Genomic DNA, 6,415 nt, shown 5'->3' with positions numbered 1-6,415 from the left:
TTGTCCCAATCTCCTTAGTACTAGATTAGCTATCTGGTTTGGATTTACTAGTGCGCTAGACCCTGAACTTTGGTCATCACCCCACTGATCGCTAGGTTGCACCTCAGGGCCAATACCATCTTGGAATTTGAAGTTATCTGTGAAATCCATAGCATCATGGCAACACTCATTCAAATTTGTATGCTTCTTTGCATAGAGATGTGTGTGCAGTGTTGAATTTTTGAGTCCTTTTAAGAAGAGAGAAATTAATCGACTCTAGGTGGGCTTCTCATCTTCTGGGCAACGATTAATGTACTGCTTCATCCTATTTACACAGTCTCTAACACTCTCAGTCTCGCCTTGCTTGAAAGAGTAGATGTTTGCTCTACTGTGTCATGCTGAATCCCCATCAAGGAAAAAGCAGCAATGATTCTCTCTTCCAAAACTCGTAAAGAAGATTTGTCTGAAGCCTCTAGTGCCTGAAACCAAGCAAGGGCCTTTCCCTCAAGAGTGAGCCCAAATCCTTCAATTTGCGTATGCTTGTCAGTCACTTGCTCAGCTCGAACTGCTTGCCTAAATGCTGCTACATGGTCATATGGATCTCCCGACCCTTCGTACTTCTTTACCAGTTTCTGAAGAGTTGATGGCCTTACTCGTCTTGAATACTCATCATCAGGCCTACGGCCTCTCACTCTCAGTGGTTCCTCTCTTTGGTAAGGTGGTCCATATGCATCCCGAATTGGTGTGGGTCCCCTATTACCTGCCTCACCAACCCTCTCCAAAGATCCTGTTTCTCGCATTTCAGGAGGTGCATTTATGGGAGGCCGAGTTGGCTCCCCTACCCTCCGATTGTCATAGTAAGAGAAACGTTGTTGTGGTGTGATCTGTGGTCGCACTTTTGGTGTAGGATAATATCTTGGTGCTAGAGTTGGGCTACTTGCAGTGGTCCACTTTGATGTTGAGGGTCCCTCTCTAGTGAACTCTCGTAGGGGAGGAGCAACAGTTTCTCCAAGAAAGGCTATCTCTCCTAGTTTAGCTATATTAGTTAAGAACACTTCCATGAATAATGGTTGTCCTCTCCACTTGAGCTCACGAATCTCCTTCCAATCTAAGGTTCGGTATTCATTGGCCCATTTATCAACGATTCGGTTCTTGTATCCTGCAAGCTTCTCGACTACCACCACAAGTGCTAGAGGAAGATCTAGCTCTGGCAATCTAGTTCATTAGGACCTCAATGGAAGGCTTCTTGGGCCCTTTTATTTGGTAGTTTAAGGAGTCAAACCTTTTCTCTTAAGAAGAAACGTTTTCTAATTAGAAGCTTCAAAACGGCTACCTTATTCGAATTTGAATTTTGGGGGAAAAATGGAATTTAAAATCTAGCGGACAAAACCATATCATGTAACATATCTATGGAAATCTCTTGATGCGTAGATCATGGATCTATAATGTCCGCTCAAATCGGAGCTTGTATGTAGAAGTTATGGAGGTCCGAAAATTGTAAAATTGCCTCCCCCCTTTTTGGGGGGAAAAGTGCACCCTTTGACCACATCTCAGCCCCCTAATCCATTTTGCTCTTGCCTTTCCTGTCCCTTTCGAAATTTAGATCTACAAAAAGTAAATCATCTATGGATGGCTTTGAGGACTGGGCATTGGATGGTCCAGGCATGTCCGGCTCAATGAGCCAGTCATCTCTAGACTCCCTTGCTCCGAAAGGCTTTGATAAATCTAGGAACTCACTCTTAGAGAGCTCTCCTAATTTGTCTACATTCTCTGGATGATAGGTGACTTCGTAGCGAACACCATCTCTGCCCATGTACATGTTACCCTAGTCATTGACTAGAGGTGCTCTATCAAGCTCTGAGAAAAAGTCTACAATCTTAACGAGATACCGTTGTTGTGGATCCCTAAAGATCTCAGCTCCTTGAGCATTCGTGTAGACATATTGAAGTCTCACATTGAGTGGTAACCCCATGATGTCGGCTTCAAATGGATTAAAAGATCTTGTGGGTGTCCTATTTGGGACTAAGAAATGACTATTTGACGGCCCTATATTGTGCATAGACAATGAGCTAGTTGTCCTGGAAAGGGTATCAGATTGGGATTCAGAAAAGGTTTCAGCAATATCTGCCAAATTTCCTACTGATTGGGTCCCACTTTCCTGCGTAGGTACTTTAGAAGGTGCCCTAGACCCTATGGCAGTGTCTATATGACGTCCCGACCGCAAGTGCATAAGGTCAAATTTTAAGATTTTTTTTTCAGAAAAATCCAGAAATTTTCAAGTTGGCTCAAACTTTGCCAGAACCCATTTTGAACCCCCTCGAACACATTAGGCCAAAAAAATAGCATATTTTTCAGGATAAAAAATTGCCTAAAATTTACCAATTTCCCATACTGACTCTATGGGAAAACGGTTCCGGGACTGAAATTTCGACGATGGGTGTTTTCTAACTCCTCTCAAAAAGTTAGATAACCTCCCAATTTTTTGCGGTAAAAAGTGAAAAATTTTCCAAACTCTTTTTTTTGGGCACCTCTTTACCCGGTGCGGTGGTGGTATTTAAGGTGCGGTGTGTGGGTCTCTCCACACGGTGCACTATTCATGCACAGCCGCCTTCTTTTATTATTATTATTTTTTTCTTTTTTGAAGTGTGTGTGCAGTGAACTCAATGCGTGTGCAGCTGTGAGATTTGCAACGAATTCAATGTGTGTGGCTGGGAACTCAATGCGTGTGCAGCTATGAGATTTACAGGGAATTCGAAATGTTCAATCTTCATGTGTGTGTACAGATTTCAGTTTCTCTATAGGTGCAGGTTTAACAGAGAACTAAAATGCACAAAATTAAAGATGCAGAAAACTAAGTTGAGAATAGAAAATAAAACGAACATGTAAAAAATAGAAACTGTAAAAATTAACCTCAGACAGCAAAAATTATCCTCAAACAGAATGACAGAAATGCAAATCAGGCTTCTCTCTTTCGCGCACAAATTGAAATTGGCAAGTTTAGCGCCTACCTCCAATCCTTCCCGTGTGTTGAATCCTTATTGTGACCTCAAGGGAGAGGTGTAGCTAGCCAATCGCACTCAAATTGCAAGACAATAAAGAGAATTTAACAACAGATTAGTCTTAAATAAGTACCAAAATTAGTCCCAAAGCCCGCTCTCCTATCCAACAGTTTTGCAAACCGATTGCAGCTTAACAAGGAGTGGTAGTGTGTGTATGGTGCTCAACTAATGTAGGCACTCGTTCCCCCGGCAGCGGTGCCATTGTAGAGCGATTCTCTCTACTGTGCAATATAGTGCTCATAGAGTACTACTGATCAACAAATGTGTTAAGAAACACAATGTCGATCCGAGGACTCGACCCAATTAGTGCATGAAGGCTTATCCCTTGAGGGAGAGCTCACATACACGAACCACCACTTGACGATTCAACCATTCAAACACCTCAATCAATCTCTCAATTCCTTAAACCCACTTCACTAATCAAGAGAACAAGCATATAGAGAGAGTCTATCCATGAATAACTCATTGCCAAGCTCATAGAGAGAGTCTATCCATGAATAACTCATTGCCAATGAAGTGGGCAAGAGCTTGCATCAATGGAGACTACACACACACACACTACAAGCATGCATACACAAGAGAAAGAAAGAAGCATTCAACTAATCATAGATTAATCTACTTCAATGATGCTAAAATAGATTAAGAGAAAGAAGTGGAGCTATACTCATTGGAGCTTGATGCTCATTAGAGTACAATAGAGAGAGATTCAGAGAGTTGCCATAGCTTGAGAGCTCAAGAGCTTCACTCAATAGCTTGTGAGAATGGCCAAAAAACGTCCTCTTTCTTTAGCTAACATCTCTTTTATAGAGATGTCACTAACCCTCACCCTAGGCCTCTTTCACACACATGGGCGGACAACCCCATAAGTGAGCCTTGCTTAATACACTTAGAACCCACATTGGCCTAAAACGATTTTCATTGCACTTCGGCACAAAAATATGAAAAAATTATGTGCGTCTTTATGTTCCCATGGCTACAATCTCGCTCTCTTGCATTAATTGCTTCCGGCCTCCTTCCATAATCCGTGTTCCCGTGGAACATTCCCCCCTTCCTAAATCGTGCACGTCCTCGGGCGCGGTAGAAACAAAAGCTGCAAAAAACAATGGAAGACAAGTAAAGCCCTTTTATTGAAAAAAAATTAGCAATGACAATCTCACACGTGAGCATGCAAGTGATAGGCCGATTAGAGTTTTAAAGAGTGCTAAAAGAAGCGAGTAAAGACTAGTCAAAGTGAGACTAAGTGGTAGATAGTGCTATGCAAAGGCAAGTGTGTTTATACACCACAAGTTATGACCGCAGTCTCAATGTCCTACAAGTGTTTAAGTTATTCCTAAGTGGCAACCCTACTCCTAAATATAAGCCATGGTGATTGGACCTTTCTTTCTTTCTTTCTTTCTTCTTCTTTTTTTTTTTGGTTTTTTTGTTTTTTTGTGTAAAGAGCAGAAGATTAAACAGAATTATTATTTTTAGCTTGATTAAGACGAAGGTTCCATCCCAATGAGACCCAAGCAATGGCCAAGAGACCTCCGCCAAGAGAATCTAAAGGCCGCTAAGTATCTCAAGGGCGACAGACCCTTTTCTTTCTTTTTGACATAAGGAGGAGTACCCCATGAAGATGAGGGCATCGGTCTCGAGGGCCCATAGTGTACCCAAGAGTCCTACCAGCATCTATCATGGCGATAGAGTCCTTGCAGGTCTTCTTCTTAATCTTTTAGATGTCAGTGTTCACCCCATGGAAACCAAGGCATCGGCCCCAAGGTGCTAAAACAACCCAAGGTTCTACCAAGCATTCCACATGGCCGTAGACATGTCATGTCTCAAGTCACTTCTATATATTTTTTAGGGCATGTGTTTCGTAAATATTGTTTATCGTAGCACCTAGCCCATACCTAAGAGGTAGCTACCACTAGGGATAACTAATATACTTCTACAGCATAAGAACTTGGCATACTCCGTTGGTATATGTCTTACACCGTCTTCAAAAAGAAATACCTTCTACTAAGTCCTCTAAGAATCAAGAAATCACTCGCCACATAGTAACAACTAATTATAAACTTAAACCAGCCAACTGTGTGTGAACATGCAAACAATATATGCAAAAGTGAAAAGCACATAAAGAACAAAAGATTATGATTTGAATACACCTGTTGTAGTGCTCGTTGATGTGGTGTGTTTGTCTTGATGCATTGCTGATGTGCAGATTACTTCTCTTTGCTCTTTGTAGGCATTGCATGTCTCCCCCCTTCATAATTTGTGTGCACGATAGGTGGACTGTTGGAGCGTGTTTCTGCAAAATGTCTTATTAATAAACAAGAAAAGAAAAGAATAAAGTTTGTTATTGGTGCCAATCACCGAATATAGCCAAGGGGAAAAACCCAGTGGGAGAAAAGTGCCCTGGTTTGGCTTGTTGATCTTATTGTGGAGTTGATGAGCTTATCCTTGCACTGGCTATGGAACCGTGTCCACTTCTGCTGGAAAGATTGTATCAATCACTTCAGGATGCAAGGACAACCCTGTACAAAAGCCGGCCTCTGGAGAAGGTGGTAGAGGAAGGAGTGCTTCCTCGCTAAAATATGGCATTGTTTCTATGGGAAGGTTAACCAGACAATGTCGATTTTGGAATTGCTCAATGTAGTTGCTCATAGTGATCCAAAATTGACATGTTGAGGCTGGGGAAAGAAGGGCTTGCAAGATAGGTGGTTGCAAGTCATTTATGCATGTATCCCTCCATTGTTGTGCTTGAACCTCCTCAGGTAATCTACGTTGATTTGGTCCTCGGTCTGATACTCTCATATCAAGAAGGTTATGGCGTTGGGGTGTAATTCCCATAATTTGTTTCATTAAGCCGGTGCCATATCGTCAAAAGTAAGAGCGGCATAGCCAACAAATGTGTGAAGCTTCCCCTAATATGAGTCATGCACACTCTTGACAATGTGGAAATGGATGATGCTGTTGATAAAATAAAGTGACAAAGTGATGCCCATAGTAAATTTCACCTAAGGGAGCATAAAAGTACCTAGAATGAGTTTGAAAAGGAGGAGCACTATAACCCTCGCGATGTTTAGGTTGAGTACTATCAGGGTCAATGCATGGTGGATATGTATCTCGCCAAGTATCCATCAGGAGGTGTTTGGGCGTAGAACAATGAAATTTAGAACTTCAAACTTTATACACTCATATCCATCATTACAATCCCTATCAAAAACAATGTAGATAAGATCATCTAAAAAAGAACACAATCTTGTAATGGCAGAAGGAACCACATTAGTAAAAGTGAGACTATTCAAACACTGATCTACCAAAGAGCTTCAATTGTAGTGTTAATGCCTTACCTTGGTTTTGGGCATGTCCTTCTTAAGACGTGGGAAGAATAGCAA

This window comes from Cibotium barometz, chromosome 35 (genome assembly GCF_041138505.1).
Source record: "Cibotium barometz isolate CiBa-2024 chromosome 35, ASM4113850v1, whole genome shotgun sequence".
Lineage (NCBI taxonomy): Eukaryota > Viridiplantae > Streptophyta > Polypodiopsida > Cyatheales > Cibotiaceae > Cibotium > Cibotium barometz.
The sequence above is the reverse complement of the archived record's forward strand: the minus strand, read 5'-3'. Positions refer to the sequence as shown.